We start from the raw sequence: 8,447 nt of genomic DNA on the forward strand, positions 1-8,447 counted from the left end.
ATTTGGACTGAGAAACGAATTTGGATGAACCAGACTTCTATCTGCCTCTTTGCCAATGACATCAGTTGATTTTCCTGCCTCAGCTGGCCTCTGTCCACTCCACCTCTAGCTCAGAGGACACTGCACTACCAATCATTGTTTTCTGGATTGTCTCTCTAACTAGCAGTAAAGCCACAAAGGCAGAACTAATTAATTTCCATGCATTTCCCCGTACCCTAGAGGGTTCAGCACTGGGCTTACCGTGGCTTGTGGGAGATGATGGGGTTTTGTGGAAACCTGGGGACTGGCCTGCTCATGCATTCATTTATTTACTCATCCCACAACTATTTTTTTTCACATTCCTGTTTTTAAATTTTATTTTATTATTTTTTAAGACCAAAAACATTTTGTGTTGGGGTATAGCTGATTAACAATGTTGTGATGGTTTTAGGTGAACAGGGAAGGGACTCAGCCATACATACACATGTGTCCATTCTTCCCCAAGCCCCCTCCCATCTAGGTTGGCACATAACATTGAGCAGAGTTCTCTGTGCTATACAAGAGGTCTTTGTTGACCATCCATTTTAAATATGGCAATATACACATGACCTTCCCAAAGTCCTTAACTATCCCTTCCCCCTGGAAACCATGAGTTTGTTTTCTAAGTCCCTACAGCTATTTCTTGAACATCTCCTACATGCTTAAAACTGTGAAATCAAGCCACAAATCTCTTGGCCACTTAGGGATTACAGAGGAGGGATGATGGGGTAAGTCTGGGGGCCACGGGAGCCCACAGGAGAAGCACAGAAGCTGAACTCACAGTGTCAAGGAAGGAAAGAAATGTTTCAGCTAAAATCTAAAGGATCAATAGGAGGTTGATAGATGAATGAGGTGAGGGGATAGGGGAACTGGGTCAGTTCATTTTATAAGATACTGCTCAGCTTTATTTGCACTGGCTGTGTGACCTTTAACAAACTGGTACACTAAATTCTCTGAATTTCAGTTTCCTCATTAGTAATATGTGGACAAAAGTAGCTACCTTGTGGGTTGGTTGTGAAGGTAAAAGGAGAGAATGTATATAACGTATGAGGCAGAACACTTTGAACAACAAATCTTCAAGGGACATATCAGGGAGTAAAGATGTCTGAGTAATTCATCAGCTCAATCCCCTGTATTAAAGTGGGGACAGAGCTGTTATATGGGGGCAAAGATTCAGTCTGAGATCCAGTTCACTTTGGCTCTGCAAACTTGAGCCAACTAAGGGTGAACCAAGAAGGCATCAAGTGTTCAGCTATCGGTGACAACTGACCAAACCAGTAGATGGTAACTATAGTTGCAGGCCATCAGATGCCAAATAATTTTGTTTCAGAAATGACCAAAAGGGGAACTCATCCTGAAATTTCGAATTCATGGCTACGGGGATGCACTCCAGAAACCTCTACCATGAGACCTGGGAAAGTGAGGCTGATGGTGCTTTGATTGGTTCAGTTATCACCTCCCCTCACTGGCTGAAGATTCATGTTCTAATAAAAGGGCAGATTTGGTATTTAAGGTCCTAAATTTCCCTGTGTGCAAGTGACCAGATCAGATCTACTCAAGCAGGGAAATGCTCAATTCGGTGCCTAAAATAGAATCAAGTTATTGAGACTCAGAAATCTCTCATTTTTGCTGAGATAGCCAAGTTTAGGAAACATAGTTAACTGGATTTTAAAACTTGCCTTTTTCTTCTTTTTTGCCACACCACGTGGCATGTGGGATTTTAGTTGCTCGACCAGGGACTGAACCCAAGCCCCCTGCATTGGAAGCATGCAGTCTTAACCACTAGACCATCAGGGATGTCCCATTAACTGGATTTGAAAAGACACAATGCTGTAATGATGTTTTTAGAATGAGATAGCGGTTGCTAGGGGCTGGAGGGAGGGAAAGGGTCACTGGGAAAAATGGGGAGATGTTGGTCAAAGGAAACAAATGTCCAATTATGAGATGAATAAGTTCTAGAGATCTAATGTACAGTGGTGTGGTGGCTATAGTAACACTACTGTATTGTAATACTTGAAATTTACTAAGAGAGTAGATCTTAAATAGTCTCACCACACACAGATACACACACACAGGGTAACTTCTATGAGGTGATGAGTGTGTTACCTAACTTGATTGTGGTATAAAATAGATGCATAGATCAATGAAACAGAATAGCGAGCCCAGAAATAAACCTACACATATACGCTCAGTTAATCATGACAAAGGAACTAAGAATATAAAATGAGGAAAGGACAGTCTCTTCAACAAATGGTGTTGGGAAAACTGGATATCCACAAGCAAAAGATGAAACTAGACCAATATCTTACACTACACACAAAAGTTAACTCAAATGGATTGAAGAAATGTAAGGCCTGAAACCATAAAACTCCTAGAAGAAAACAAAGGTCCTTGACATCAGTCTTGGAAATGATTTTTTGGATCTAACTCCAAAAGCAAAAATAAACAAGTGGGACTACATCAAACTAAAAGCTTCTGCACAATAAAGGAAACCATCAACAAAATGAAAAAGTCAGCCTATGGAATGGGACAAAATATTTGCAAATTACGTATCCGATAAAGGGTTAATACCCAAATATATAAAGAATTTATACAACTCAATAGCAAAACACCAAACAATCCAATTTAAAAATGGGAAGAGGATCTGAATAGATGTTTTTCTAAAGAAGAGATACAGATGGCCAACAGGTTCATGAAAGGATGCTCAACATCACTAATCATCAGGGAAATGCAAATCAAAACCATAATAAGATACCACCTCACTCACATCTGTCAGAATGCTTATCATCAAAAAGACAAGAAATAGGGACTTCCCTAGCAGTCCAGTGGTTAAGACTCTGTCCTTCCACTGCAGGGGGTATGAGTTCAATCCCTGATCAGGGAACTAAGATCCCACCAAAAAAAAAAAAAATTTACAGACAAAAAAGAACAAGTGTTGGTGAGGATGTGGAAAAAAGGGAACCCTTGTGCTCTATTGGTGGGAATGTAAATTGGTGCAGCTACTATGGAAAATCATATGGAAGTTTCTCAAAAACTTAGAACCAGCCATTTCAAAACGAGAACACTGATTTGAAAAGATATATACACACCTCTATTAACTGCAGCATTATTTGCAATAGCCAAGACATGGAAACAGTCTACGTGTCTATCAATGGATGAATGGATAAAGAAGATGTGGTACATATATACACAATGGACTATTACTCAGCCATAAAGAATGAAATTTTGCTATTTGCAACAACATGGATGGACCTTAAGGGTATTATGCTAAGTTAAAAAAGTCAGACAGAAAGACAAATACTGTATGATTTCCCATATGTGTGGAGTCTGGAAAACAAAATGAACAAACCAAACCAAACTAAACTCACAGATACAGAGAATAGATAAGTGGTTGCCAAAGGGACTGGAGGTTGGAGGGTGGACAAAGGAGACCAAGAGGTATAAACTTTCGGTTATAAAATAAATAAGTCATGGGGATATAATGTACAGCATGGTGACTATAATCAGTAATATTGTATTTCATGTTTGAAAGTTGCTAAAAGTAAAATCTTAAAAGTAAATCTTAGAATTTCTCATCCCAAGGAAAAGCATTTCATAATTTTATATGGTGACAAATGATAACTAGATTTATTGTGGTGATCATTTTTCAATGTATACAAATATCCAATCATTATATTGTATGCCTGAAAATAATATAATGTTATATGTCAATTATATCTTAATAAAAATGTTTCCTGAATAAATGAATTCTGATTGGACAGATCTAATACAGTCTATAAATTTTACAGGTGTTCCTCTCCTGCCTAAGATGGAATCTCAAACTCTTGTGTGAAATCCTCATTGAATTATTTTAAAAGAATAATTTGGTATCGAGGATGGGGTGTCCAATCACTTTGATAAGTCCACAAAATTAGGCTTTACTCCTTGAGGCCCCTGACCAATCTATGGTTCTACATTCGCACAAATATGCACACATCTATCTGTGTGAGTGTGCCTGTAAAGTATATACACACACATGTTTGTCTGAGAAGAGCCATATAAAGGTCTCATAGCATTAGCTGAGTTTCTGGAGGTTTCTTATCCTTGTGGTTCAGCTTTTCCTCTGTCAAGTGGGAATGTGTTTCAGTTTCCTATTTCAGTGAAGGTTTTACAAGGATGACTATGATATCACTTTCCTGATTGAAAAATGTCGCTTGACCACAGGGCATAAATTTGAGGAATCTAAAGCCTGGAAGCTGAGAGTTTATATCTCAAGACAGTATTGTTAGCATGTAAGCCTTTATGTTGATCAAAAACAAACCTATTCATTGCTTAATCAAAATATGACATGGAAAAATCCTAGCCTGAAATTCAGGGCTCATTTGGGCAGAGAAATAAAAGACCTTTTTAATAACATTCATTAGAGAATGTTTCTGAAAGTTCAGCAGAAGTCATACGAAGGGATTTCCTCTCACACAATGCCAACAAATTGCTGATGGAGATTAACAATATGGATTTGGTTTAAAATCAAGTGAAAAATCTGACTACTCTTGGCAGTGGAAAGAATTCTGTAATAGCTTGGGCAAATATATTAAAATACCCAGGCAATTTTTTGTGCATTTTTCATAACAGCTGATTGTGGGTTTTTGTTTTGTTTTTGGCCATGCTGCACAGCTTGTGGGATCTCAGTTCCCTGACCAGGGGTTGAACCCAGGCCCTGTCAGTGAAAGCCCAGAATCCTAACCACAGGCATCAGGGAACTCCCTGTTTGTGTGTTTTAAAATAATAATGAGTGACTATAATAATAAACAATGAGTTGTTTGAGAGTTGTGGGATTATAAAGCAATTTTCTGTTAAAAATTTAATAAATGCATGATTGATTTTCATCATGAACCAAAATATTATAAGATTATATACTTCAGTAATATGTAAAATGATCTTGATAATCAAAAACATTAAGAGACAGGGGTAGTGATAGACTACGGACTTTGGATCTGGGGAAAGCTCCCAGTCACGAGCCTGGAGTGTCTTCTCTGCCTGCGTGTGGGAGCTCTCTGGCCTAGGGACAAGAACTGGTCCTTTGGCTGCCCAAATAGACTTTGCCCTTTATGAATATCGTCGGGTTCACTCAGCCCTAGCCAGGGAGAGAAGAATGCTGTGTCAGCTTGGTTACTATTTGAAAGCAAAGGACTGTAAAACAGCAGCTTTGAATTACAACAGTGTATTTGCTCACAATCGTGTAGGTAGGCAATTTGAGCTGGGATTGGCTGGTGGTTCCACTCTTGGACTTCCTCTGCTCAACCATGTTGCCGCAGTGAACTGGTGGATAGGCTGGGCTGGAAGTTTCAATGGCCTCGATCACATGTCTGGCTTTGGTGCCAGCTGTCAGCGGGGGTGCTTTGGTTCATGGAGGGCTCAGCGCAGCATTGTACTAGGGTCCAGACAGATGCTGCAAGGTCACTTGAGGCCTAGGCTCTAGATTTCCTGTGATGGCAGTTCTGTTGCATGCTGTTGGCCAAAGCACAGGCTCAAGGGGTGAGGAAATAAACTCCGCCTCTGAATGGGGAGGTGCAAAGTCCCATTGCCAGAGGACATAACAACAGACAAGGAGGAATGTTGGCCATCTGTATTTATCTGCTTGGGCTATCATAATGGAGTACCATGGACTAGTTGGCTTAAACAGCAGAAATGTATTTTCTCAGTTTTGGAGGTTTGAAGTCCAAGATTAAGATGTTGGCAGGTTTGGTTTCTGAGGCCTCTCTCCTTGAAAGGCTGCCTCCTTTAATGATAGCTGCCTCTTTACCGTGCCCTCACATGGCCTTTTCTCTGTGTACATGCATCTCTGGTGTCTCTCCCTCTTCTTATAAAAACACCAGTTCTATTGGATTAGGGTCCCGTTAAGATTACATTTAACCTTAATTACCTTCTTAAAGGCCCCATCTCCAAATACAGTCACACTAGGGGAAATCAGTCCTGAATATTCATTGGAAGGACTGATGTTGAAGCTGAAGGTCCAATACTTTGGTCACCTGATGGGAAGAACTGACTCATTGGAAAAGACCCTGATGCTGGGAAAGATTGAAGGTGGGAGAAGAAGGGGACGACAGAGGATGAGATGGTTCGATGGCATCACCGACTCGATGGACATGAGTTTGAGTGAACTCTGGAAGTTGGTGATGGATGAGGAGGCCTGGTGTTCTGCAGTCCATGGGGGTTGCAAAGAGTTGGACATGACTGAGCAGCTGAACTGAACTGAGAGGTTAGGACTTCAATATATGAATTTTGAAGAGTCACAATTGGGTCCATAACATCATCTTTGCAAACAGTCTACTCAATGCATTGAGTTACAAACCAATTACAAGGTATTTTACTCCAATTATATGGGTTTTTTCCTTCAAATCATTTTACTACGGCAGTAATTCAAAGTAGGGAAAAAAGATTCAAACATCTTCCCTTTAAAGGGGATGCTTCCATGACTGCTTCACAACAAGCATGACCAGAGGCAAAGATGAGACCAGATTCAAGGAGCAAGAGCCATAGGAAGGCTTCAAGGCTCAAGATTGAAGAGCTTGGTTTCAGAAAGTCTCTTGATGGCTAGCAGGCAGCAGAAGAGACATGAAATTTCAAGAGATCCTTAGAGGATGGGGCGCAGTTGCTGGGTCCTGACACCTTGAAGCATTTGTTGATCGTGATTCTGTGTCAAGAGTATTTGTTGTCTGGGAAGAACTGAGCCAAGTGGGCTGAGCGGATCTGTTGTCCCATAGGGTCAAGATTTATCGGTTGGTAGACCCAGTCTCCCTGCTCGTTGAAGTAATATTGGAGACACATGACCACCCCAAAGCATGAGCTTCCAATTTCACCCATAGCTGCCTCTAACTCTCCATTTACTTGTTTTGTTTCCCAACATGGTTTATTCCTTTTGGGAGAATAAATCTTTGTGATGAGGCTCAGAAGTTGTCTGGCCACTAACTGCACTGTAGCCTGGCATCTCTTTTTACTCTTTGTGAAATCTAAACTGCTAGGACTTTCAGGGAGGCTTCCCTTGGGGACCTTCCTTGTGGGCTTCCTTGGGGACTTCCCTGGTGGCTCAGATGGTAGAGAGTCTGCCTGCATTGTGGAAGACCTAGGTTTGATTCCTGGATGGGGAAGATCCCCTGGAAGAGGGCATGGCAACCCACTCCGGTATTCTTGCCTGGAGAATCCCATAGATAAGGGGAGCCTGGTGGGCTACAGGCCATGGGATTGCAAAAAGTTGGACATGACTGAAGTGACTTAGCATGTGCACGTGCTTAGGAATAAAACATGACTGGGTAGCATATTAAAAAGCAGAGACATTACTTTGCCAACAAAGGTCCGTTTCATCAAGGCTATGGTTTTTCCAGTAGTCATGTATGGATGTGAGATTTGGACTATAAAGAAAGCTGAGCACCGAAGAATTGATGCTTTTGAACTGTGGTGTTGGAGAAGACTCTTGAGAGTCCCTTGGACTGCAAGGAGATCCAACCAGTCCATCCTAAAGGAGATCAGTCCTGAGTGTTCATTGGAAGGACTGATGCTGAAGCTGAAACTCCAATACTTTGGCCACCTGATGCAAAGAGCTGACTCACTTGAAAAGACCCTGATGCTGGGAAAAATTGAAGGCAGGAGGGGAAGGGGATGACAGAGGATGAGATGGTTAGATGGCATCACTGACTCAATGGAAATGAGTTTGAGTAGATTCTGGGAGTTGGTGATGGACAGGGAGGACTGGTGTGCTGTAGTCCATGGAGTAGCGAAGAGTCAGACATGACTGAGCAACTGAACTGAACTGAACTGAGTTCCAAAGCACACAGGACCTTCGGGGTATCACAGATAGAACTTTATGGAGGGAGGAGAGATTCTGTTAAGTAACTGGTCTCCCTCATTGCCAAATATCTGACACTGCTATAATTATTTTATAATTAAAAATTTACACAAGCAGTTCATCTATCTTTGATAAGACTATTACTAGTTATTAGGAAAAAACTTTGAAAAGATTAGTGTTTTTCTCTCTTTTTAATCCCTGCCCCCCAGAGTGTCCTGGGCCTGCAACTTGCCACCACATTCCACTTGCCCCCACACCCAGCTGCCTAAATATTTTTAAACATCGACAAAGTACCTTTCAGTCATAAATCAAAGAAAATAAAAAAGCTTTATTTCTTTAAAAGATTTAGTGGGGACTTCCCTGGCAGTCCAGTGGTTAAGATGCCATGCTTCCACTATAGGGTGTGTGGGTTCAGTCCCTGGTGGCAGAATTAAGATCCCACATGCCATGCATGGCAGCCAAAAAACAACAACAAAAAAAGATTTTGCTTTGATTTCAAAAGACCATTGTTGGTAATGAATAACTTTTTAAAGCTTCCTGTCCAACTTCTAACACACAAGCTATGCTAACACTGTGCATATGTGCATCTTTATCGCCCAATTTTCTG

General features: G+C 41.0%; 1 pseudogene; it reads right to left on the reverse strand.

Annotated features, from left to right (window-relative positions):
• Window positions 1–6,631: 6,631 nt before the first annotated feature.
• On the reverse strand, window positions 6,632–6,825 carry LOC120882094 (annotated as a pseudogene).
• Between the last annotated feature and the right edge of the window lie 1,622 nt (window positions 6,826–8,447).

Source organism: Oryx dammah, unplaced genomic scaffold (genome assembly GCF_014754425.2).
Source record: "Oryx dammah isolate SB20612 unplaced genomic scaffold, SCBI_Odam_1.1 HiC_scaffold_23, whole genome shotgun sequence".
Classification (NCBI taxonomy): Eukaryota; Metazoa; Chordata; class Mammalia; order Artiodactyla; family Bovidae; genus Oryx; species Oryx dammah.